The 10,425-nt window shown below is 37.1% G+C and overlaps 1 long non-coding RNA gene across 1 annotated transcript; it reads right to left on the bottom strand.

Moving 5' to 3' along the window:
* Positions 1 to 1,088: 1,088 nt before the first annotated feature.
* On the bottom strand, positions 1,089 to 1,851 carry LOC103696646. The gene is made up of 3 exons (XR_602441.3): positions 1,710 to 1,851; positions 1,523 to 1,619; positions 1,089 to 1,417 (listed from the first exon to the last, which is right to left on the bottom strand). It is a non-coding gene; the product is annotated as an uncharacterized LOC103696646 (long non-coding RNA).
* Between the last annotated feature and the right edge of the window lie 8,574 nt (positions 1,852 to 10,425).

Below are 10,425 nucleotides of genomic sequence, written 5' to 3' on the forward strand. Positions count from 1 at the left end.
CTTTAACGACGCTTTTAAGCGTCGCTAAAAACCATCCCGACGCTTTTATAAGCGTCGGCAAAGCGTCGCCTATGCTACAGTGGAGAAAATGTATTCCGACGCTTTGAAAAGCGTCGAGATTTACCGACGCTTTTTAGCGTCGGCAAATGCAAAATTAGCGACGCTTTAAAGCGTCACTAGATGTAATTTCTCGTCGAAATTTTAGCGACTAATTGACTTCTGGTCGAAATTTTAGCGACGCTTTAAAGCGTCGCTAATTGACTTCTGATCGAAATTTTCGCGACGCTTTAAAGCGTCACTAATTAATTTATCGTCGAAATTTTAGCGACTAATTGACTTCTGGTCGAAATGTTAGCGACGCTTTAAAGCGTCGCTAATTGACTTCTGGTCGAAATTTTAGCGACGCTTTAAAGCGTCGCTAATTGATTTCTGGTCGAAATTTTCTGGTCAAAATTTTAGCGACGCTTTAAAGCGTCGTTAGAATATTATTTTTTTTTAAAATAATTTTTAAAATTTCATGGAATTCCTGTTTATGGGTTTGTTCTTCCTTTTGCAAAAAGTAGTTCTTGTCTTCTGGGATGATGCATTTTGACAACTCCCCTGGACAAAAAGGTTCCTGGCTCCTCCCGGCCTTGGTATCATAACTATTCATTAGCACAAGGATTACATGCTTATTACAGCATAAGCATGTTAATGATTTCCTGATCAGCTCATGCAAACGAAGTCTAATAATAAAGGTCAAATACAACAAACTAGCCCAACAGGAAGAGAGTCAATCCAGCTAGAATGAAACTCAACAGTTCAGTACACATTTGATCAAAAAATTGCATCACCATTTACAGAAGGAAGTTGTGAACCTGACAAAAAATAAAAACTACTAGAATGTGCTTCAAGGGTTTAACGACAATGATAGCTCTAGTCAGCAATATAGCTCTAGTCAACTAACATTCCTTAGCTCCAACCCTAGCCTCACAACATTCAATTCTCTCTCTCGTACAGCCAAGTCTCACAACTTCACAATCTAAATGCATTCCTTAGCTCCAACCCTAGCCTGGGAAAAGGGCATCTCAGCAAAAAGGGAGGCTCTTGCAGTTGGCTAAAATTCTAAAAAAAACCAGAGAGAAACACAACAAATGGGATATATATATATATATTATTCTAACGGCTAGCTATCCCTCACGCTAATTCATTGTGCCAAGGGGCTCGAGTACTCTGGCCCGCTCTCTGATGAGGATATATTCGAAGATGCATCAGATGTTGAATTATTATATACGCCATTCCTGAAGCTTTTTGAATCAACTTCCGTGTTCCTCCGGGTTTCTGGAGCTGCAGGTCTTTGGCCCTCATCCGCTAGCCTCTTTAGGATGTTCATTAACGTCGGGATGAACTTTGTGGACAAGGATAGGAGACCAGGGAGCTGGCACGATAATGCAGGCAAATACACAAAATCAGAACTAGAAAGGTCTTTTCAGCTCGGCCAAAAAAAAAAAGAGTGCAATTAGATTTTTATTCAAACACTCACAGCGCCATTTCGGAATTCGCCTCAGATATCTAGCTGGACCCAGACGGCCTTGCCCACTAGAAAGGCAACGAATATCACAGCAAGATAAAAAGGATTTCTGCATCAGCAAAACAACAGAGATTTAATTCAAGTCAGAAGAGTAAGAGTTTTGCAAGATATATTCAACTCATAAGTTCAAGTAAATTACCTTAGAAGTGTCATAAATTCATTGAATCCCAAGACAAGAATGGCAACTATCGCCCATGGGGGAGGTAACCAGTTGTTGTTGCGCTTATTGGCCTCCTGAAATAAAGCGTCAACAAACAAGTTCCATGTAAAGGTCTTGTCGCATGATGAGACTATATTGCTGACTAGAGCTATCATTGGCATCTTAAAATTACCACTGTTTTTATTTTCACAGAACTTGTACAATAAGAGCCGGTGCCTCCACCAAAATAATTCCAAGATCAAAGATCATTCATTACACATGAAAAACACTGAGTCATAATATTCATACGCTACTAGTAGAAAAGTCAGTATCGGTAACATAGAAACAGACTAGTAAATTTTTCTTACCATTACGAAACTATACTCTTTCATTGTCCATCAGTCGGCATAATATTAAAAGGCATACACTGAGTATAAGTCTCATTATCCTCCTCTTCCAACCCTTTTTCTATATCATACAAGTCCCTAGGTTTAGTCTTAATGACAACAGACCAATCTTTATCTTTTGAGTCTTGTACAAAAAACACTTGTCGAGCTTGAGATGAAAAAATGAATGGTTCATCTTTCAATAGCACACCGGTATGTATCAACTTTGAAAAATTTACAAGTGTGAAACCATTTATGTCTTGTCTCAAACCTCTAGATGAGTTTATATCCACCCAATCACATCGAAATAGTACTACCTTAAAGTTTCCATAATAATCCAGCTCATAAATATCCTTCAGTGCACCGTAATAAGTTTTTCCCTCCGCATCAACCATAACACCACTGTTTTGGGTTTTTCTAAATTTCTCACGTTCTTTAGTATGAAATTTAAAACCATTTATAATGAACCCATCATATCTATTAACAATATTGTTCGGACCTCGAGCAATGACTATTATTTCATCGGAACAATTTTCCTCCATCATCGTGGGCACCTAAAAAATTATAGAAGCAATGATTAATTATTCAATGACAATGTATTAAAAAATTGTGAAAATACCTAATGTATTAAATGTCTAACCTGTTTGAATAGCCATTCAGGACATAACTCAACCAACCATCTTTGCTCAATCCTTGGGGTAGGACGAATGTTATTGTTGATGCTTCGCTGAGTTACTAAAAATTCTCTGCACGATCATAAACTCTTTAGCTAAGCATTTATATCTGATATGACAGATAAGAAGATTACAATCATACTAACCTGCGATACTCGGATATTATATCACTGTGAAGTAACACATAGCGATGTGCTTGTGCTAATGATTTTTGGTCAAGAACAACACTTTTAACTATCCCCAAAACTCTTCCCGCAGATGAGAACTTGTAAATTCCTGCATTCTCTACAATATCAAAATTTCTTGGAGGTCGATTGAGAGCAGTTTCAACACCTTCGAGATATCTCGAGCAAAATGTCAAACACTCCTCAGCAATATATCCTTCAGCAATCGAGCCCTCGGGATAGGCTCGATTGCGTACATAATCCTTTAAGCGCATCAGAAACCTTCAAAGAGAAATTTTTAAGATCAATATCAACACCGATATGATTTATAAATATAGACATTAGAGTTTAGCAAAATCACCTCTCAATAGGATACATCCATCGGTATTGAACCGGTCCACCAAGTTTAGCTTCCGCCGCTAAGTGAATAAGTAGATGAACCATAATAGTAAAAAATCCAGGAGGAAAGATCTTTTCCATATGGCATAATGTAAGGGCAACATTAGACTCCAATTGATCAAGCACCCTAGGATCAAGAACTTTTGAACACAATGCTTTAAAAAATGATGACAACTGAGAAACAATTACAAGAACTTGATTCGGCGTTGACGATCTTAAAGCCAATGGAAGTATATCTTGCATCAAAATATGACAATCGTGACTTTTAAGATTTGAAAGTCTTCGCTCTTTAAGATTTACGCACCGTGAAATATTCGATGCATACCCATCAGGAACCTTCATATTTTTCAGAACCATTAGGAAAAGATCCTTATTTTGAGTAGACATTGTGTAACATGCAGGAGGTATAAAAAATTTATCATTATCAAGCTCTTTCGGATGAAGCTCTTGTCGTATGCCCATATCTTTCAAATCAAGACGCGCTTTCAAGTTGTCTTTGGTCTTTCCATCAAGATTTAACAATGTTCCAATCAAGTTATCACAAACATTCTTTTCTATGTGCATGACATCAAGATTATGTCGAAGAAGATTATACTCCCAATAAGGTAAATCAAAAAAAATACTCCTTTTTTTCCATAACTGTTTCTGTGTAGAAGCAACCAATGTGTCATCATCATTTTCCTGTCCATATGCATTGTCATCATTCTCAAAAAAGTTAGCATCCTCTAAAATCTCTGATATTAACCCTTCATTTAATGAGCTACCAACATCCTCCCTTCCCCTCTTCTTTAGACATTTGGAGACCTTACCAGGTATGTAATTTGTGCCATGCATTTGTCTAAGAACTTCGGTACCAGTTGGTGGAATAGGGGCAGAACGCAACTCTGTGGTACTATCAAACAGATCATCTGAAATCGAAATGGATGGTTTGGTTCTAACCATCGACGATGGCCCATATAACAGAACTTTCCTCCATTTTTTAACCAATATGAATGGGTTGAATCTCCACAAGAAGGACATGCAATACGCCCCTTAGTGCTCCAACCGGATAAATTAGCATATGCAGAAAAATCATTAATAGTCCATATAAGAGCTGCACGCAATTTGAATGTTTGACCAGTAAAAGCATCAAATGCATCAATACCCTCCCATAACTGTTTCAATTCCTCTATTAAAGGCTGCAAAAAACATCAATATCATTACCTGGGCCCTTATCACCTGGAATAACCATTGACAAAATGAGTGAAGACTGTTTCATACACATCCATGGTGGTAAATTATATGGAACCAAAACAACCGGCCAAGTGCTGTATGTAGAACTCAAGCTTCGAAAGGGATTAAACCCATCAGTAGCCAAACCCAGTCTGACACTGCGAGCATCAGAAGAAAATTCGTGATGCCTATCATCAAATGCTTTCCATGCTAAACTATCTGCTGGGTGTCGTAACATTCCATCTTTTGTACGGCCTTCGTCATGCCATCTCATAGAGGAAGCCGTCTTCGATGATGCATACATTCTTTTCAATCTAGGTATGAGAGAAAAATATCTCAACACTTTAGCCGGTCTTTTCTTAGTCTGTGCAGCATCCACTTCATCCAAAAAATCATGCTCATCTTTAGATTTCTCCCATCGTGAAGATCCACATATTTGGCACGACTCTTCGTTAATATTTCCACCACGGAATAAAATACAGTCATTCGGACAACTGTGTATCTTCTCGTATCCAAGATCCAATTCTTTTACTAATTTTTTGGCTTCATAAGAAGATGATGGCAAAGTAACGCCTTCCGGAAATGCATCATTTAATAATTGGAGAAGCATAGTAAAAGACTTGCTAGACCACCCATTCAAATACTTCAAATGGAATAAATGCACAAGAAAAGAAATCTTTGTAAAATTCTTACAACCCGGATATAGTTCTTCATCACAAGATTTCAGCAAGTTATGATACCGAGCTGTGTCATCATCAGAGTGTATATGTTCTTCAACATGCATAAAATCAGTTGCTGTACGCTCATCACCTATTTCAGTTGCTTCTTGTCCTCCACTAATATCTGTTAAATTTCTAATACTATGTCCAAGAGCATCTCTGAGTAAGCCCCTTATATCATCTTCTCCTACAGGATTTTTTCTGTATTACTGGATGCAAAACTAGAGGTGTCTTCTATATACGAGGGTTGGTTACATGGAGATGACAATATCAACTCTCCATGAAATACCCATTCAGTATAACCTCTTGTAAAACCATTCCACACTAAATGTTCTTCAACAGTTTTTGGAGCAAGAGAAGAAGCATTTACACATTTTCGACATGGACATAAAATCTTCCCATTCATATTAGATTTCTGAAAAGCAAATTTAATGAAATTCTGAACTCCATTCAAATATTCGTCACTGTATCTCGGCTTATTCATCCAACTTTTGTCCATTCTAAGAAAAAACAAGGTAAATGATACAGTCAAAAATATACATGCGTACACTGACTCAAGCAAAATTAAGTTAAACAAACAGCCCTTAATCAATTAATTCAATGATTGCATAGCCTACATTAACTGACATTGTCTGGAGATTAAAAAAGTGACAGAGGAAAACGAGTTCTCAAGTACCTGATAAGAGAGCAAGTCTTCCTTTGATAACTTTCCCAAATTTAAACAGTCAGAAGAAATACATGTCCTGCCAAGTTTAAAATGACCAATTTGACAGTTGCATAATGCACTAAGAAAGCTCAAGAAGGTAAAACTGTAAGATGCAACTGTGTCTATGCATCATTACTTATTGAGCAAAACAGATATGGTTATTCACCTACAGCAACTCCTAAGAAACTGAATTTGCATTTGCAGACATTTTGGCTAGAAGTATCATAAAACTGAACCCTCAGTTTGAAACTCAAATAAAACTACATGAACAGGTTCATAATAAATTCAAACACCATATGCTTTTTAAAGATGTAAAGAAGTGATTTGTGTATTCAAAATCCAAATGTAAGCCTTCAAGATGGTTGTGGTTCATCTCTATTATCAAGTAGTGGCTTCCACATATGGAACTTCAAAATGACAAACTTGGCTTCTATAAATCATGCAAACATCCTCAACAACAAATACACAACCAGATAAAGCAGATTGCATTGATCTTTAGGCCATAAGAAGCCACTCCGATTGCATTCATCTTTAGACCATAAAGCAGATTGCATCAGAGGTTGATCAGACACTAGTGCTGAAGCACTATGCTGCATCAGAGGTTGATCAGTGTATATTGAGCGATTCATTGAAACTAAAAGTTGCAAATATAGTAGCATCATCATGCTTCTATCCTCGGTAACCTGCGCCACATCTACCAAATATGTCTGGACTGATGAAAGATTCATCTGCATGACTGACAGGCAACTTGCAGTCAGACGTGTGGTGACAAATGATTATGCATTATAGGCATACTTGGAGGTGGTAGCAACAGCATATGTACAAATAAATATTTCCTGCCTAAGCCCTTTCCTGGCTCCATCGGTGTTCCCCATGAGTGTCAAATAATTGCATCATACAATTTAATTGCTCAAGAGGCAGGTGCCAGATAATTATGTCTCTCGCTGAAAACTGCACTGTAAGTTGTGACAGAAACCACAAGAGAGTTCTGGATAATGTTAATAGCAAAACCATGAATATAAACATTTCGAATGTGGACAAGAGGATTGGACTACTAAGAATGGTTTTTGACACAGCGATAATTCAGCTTAAATAAATTGAGGTACCAAAATCAAATGAAGAACTTCCTATGTTAAAGTTCTCCTGTTCATATGGAGTCAGCATTCTAAATCAAGGAGTGATCTACTAAAGTTTGAAGACATTTTATGTCAATCTCCCAACTTGGCATTACATTTTAAGACGGGTTACTCATAAGTGACACAGCTTAAGCTCATGCAACTGAGGATTTATTTACACCGATTTATCTTCTGCGCATGCAAGGAGCCTTAAAGAAGGAAAACAAACTTTTATATTGCAAACAGCATCTATTTTCACAGAAGGAATTAAAGCGAAAGAGACAAATCAGAACATCATCCCCAGAAACACAACAAGACCCAGTAGACCCAATAAAAATATTACATATCAGATGATAAATTCCAAGGCTAATCAAGCAATATGCATCTACAAAGCTCAGAATCAAAAAGAATGAAATAAAAATAATCTACCTTAAAGAAAGAAACTTTGAACGGTAAAAAAAAAGAAAACATGATTAACTTAAACAAATGCACCAAAGATTCAGAACCTACGGGATCAAGCAATCAAGATGGTTTCACATACCATTTGCATAGCATTTGCATTTGCATACCTCTTAGCATTTGCAGAGGCTATTGCGAAAACACTGTTTAGTTATTACAAATTCAAGATTCCTCCAAGTCATAATACGTTCCATATAAAAGTATATAATCAGCTTATACTACTACATTAACTATCACTTCAATAGGCCCAGAAACTTGATCCAATTCAAATTAGTCATGTCTCCAAAAATGAGGCCACAAAAAAAACAAAGAACAAAAGATATCAGGCCTAGTTACTTGGGCCCCCATTCATGTCTGGACTGGGCATAGATCTATTAATAACCTGCAATATGTGTGCACTAAGTGAGCCAAAAGAACTGGACCCAAATTGAATACTCATGGATCTTAGGGCGTCCTCTTGTTGATGTTCAAAAGAACAAGTGAAGAGCACTCCCCAAATCCGGCGTGCATATGGCAATTAACATAAGTATTAGAAAACTTCTCTAATCAAATGGAAAATCACAGCTATCCTGTCATTCTTTCACATGCATCAAACAAGCTCAATTCTAGTTACTGAAATTAAAATGTCAAAACCCAAAACCGAAGCTATATATAACGGTTAACTTGATGCTGGATAATCCTGATCACCATCATAAGATGAAAAAGAATCCAACTAAGAAAAAGAAATCCAGCCCTCTCAGATCCATCTCAAATCCAGCCCTCTCAGATCACGGGCACTATGTATGTTGGACGTAGGCCAAGCCACACAAGGAGGAAGGGTTTGATAACAGGTCTCAAAGCCACACAAGGAGGAAGGGTTTGATTTTGTACATGGAAGTGCATCTAGAATTTAAAGATCGAAGCAAGAGAAGAAGATCCCAAACCTGGCCTTGTCCCCGTCCTTGCCGGCTCCAAACTTCAAACGCCGCGTGAGTGCTCTGCGGCGGAGGAGGTGGAAGATGTCCACGGAGAGGAGGCCAACGGAGAGGGGGAAGAGGGGAAGGAGATGCGGCGGAGGAACGCGATTTGGGGTCGCTCGGCGGAGGGAATGGCTGAGATCGGTGAAAAGGGTTGAGGAGGGAGCTGGGAGTCGGTCGGCTACGAATTTAGGGCTGCGGAGGGAGAAGGTCGATTGGGTTTTGTTGTGGGAGGGGTAAACTCCGACGACGCTTATAAGCGTCGTCGTATTTTTCCGTTAAGCCGACGCTTATAAGCGTCGGTAGATGGTTTTTTGCCGACGCTTCTAAAAGCGTCGTCGTATTTTCCGTTAAGCCGGCGCTTATAAGCGTCGGTAGATGTTTTTCTGCCGACACTTCCTAGAAGCGTCGGCGGTTACTGTGGGGAGAAAAATTTTAGCCGACGCTTTTATCTAGCGTCGGCAATATAGAGTCGGCAAAAACAATTTTTGTTGTAGTGCATCAAGAGAGTCATAGGATGCATGATTCTCATGCTCAAACTCAAAGTACCCTTAATATACAAGGGGGATTACTTGTAGGTAATTTTGCATATAATCATGAAAATCAAAGAAAAGCACTTGTAAAATGGATAGTTAAGGATGAATTACCTTTTAGTTTATGTGAATCTTTTAATTTTGAAGAATATGTTCAATTAAACCTACAACCTGCTTACAAAAGAACTAGTAGGCGTACATTTAGAAGAGTAGCTATGACCAACTTTTTAGCAATGAAACAAAATTTAATTGAAACACTTTCTACTTTAAATGTAAAAATTTCATTAACTTCTGATATTTGGTCGGCATCTGTAGGTAGTAATTGTTTTATTGCCATTACTGCTCATTATATTGATAATGATTGGCAATTAAATAAACGTATTCTTGCTTTTCGTGCTTTTGATTTTCCACATTCTGGGCAACAAATTTCAAATATAATTTATCAAACTGCATGTTCATATAATATTAATGATAAAATTATGTCTATTACTTTTGATAATGCATTTAATAATAATTCTGCTGTTGCATTATTAAAAGACTCATTGCATCCCATATTAGATGGAAATTTACTGCATATTAGATGTGCATGTCATATCTTAAATCTTTCTGTTCAAGCTGGCATGGGCATGATTCAAGATGTGATTTCAAAAATTAGAAATGCAGTTTCTTTTATTCATGCTTCAAGATCAAGACTTCAAGAATTTAAGGAATTATGCGTAAATCATGGTAAACGTTTTAAAAAATTTAAACTTGATGTAATTACTCGTTGGAACTCCACATATAGCATGATACATGATGCATACCCATATAAGAACTTATTAAGTGCATATATTAATGATCGTGGATTAGGCTTTACATTGTCTGAAACTGATTGGAATAAAGGAAAAATTTTGGAAGATTTTTTGCTTAGTTTTTATAATGCTACCAATGTTCTTTCTTGTATTTATTACCCTACTTCATATTCATTTTTACAACAAGCATATATAATTAGTCAAAAATTTGCAGAACATAGATATGATGATGTTTTAATGCCTATTATTGACCTAATGGAATCTAAATGGAATGAGTATTGGGACAAGATATGTCCTATGCATAACTTAGCTGATGTATTTGATCCTAGAGTTAAATTAAATGGCGTGCTAATTTTACTTGATGCATACTCTGAAAATATGAATCAAGATTCTGAATCTGCTAAAAATGAGGTAAAACAACTTCTTTATGATATTTATGCTATATATGATGAAAAAATTCGTGGATCTAGAACACAAATACAAACCTCTATTTCTCCTTCTAGTAGTTCTCGTTCGTCATCTATTTTTTCATTCATTGCACAGAGAAGACACACACATGCTTCAAGTTCCTCTTCATCTTCTTCATCTTTAAGTAGTGAACT

Source organism: Phoenix dactylifera, unplaced genomic scaffold (genome assembly GCF_009389715.1).
Source record: "Phoenix dactylifera cultivar Barhee BC4 unplaced genomic scaffold, palm_55x_up_171113_PBpolish2nd_filt_p 000113F, whole genome shotgun sequence".
Classification (NCBI taxonomy): Eukaryota; Viridiplantae; Streptophyta; class Magnoliopsida; order Arecales; family Arecaceae; genus Phoenix; species Phoenix dactylifera.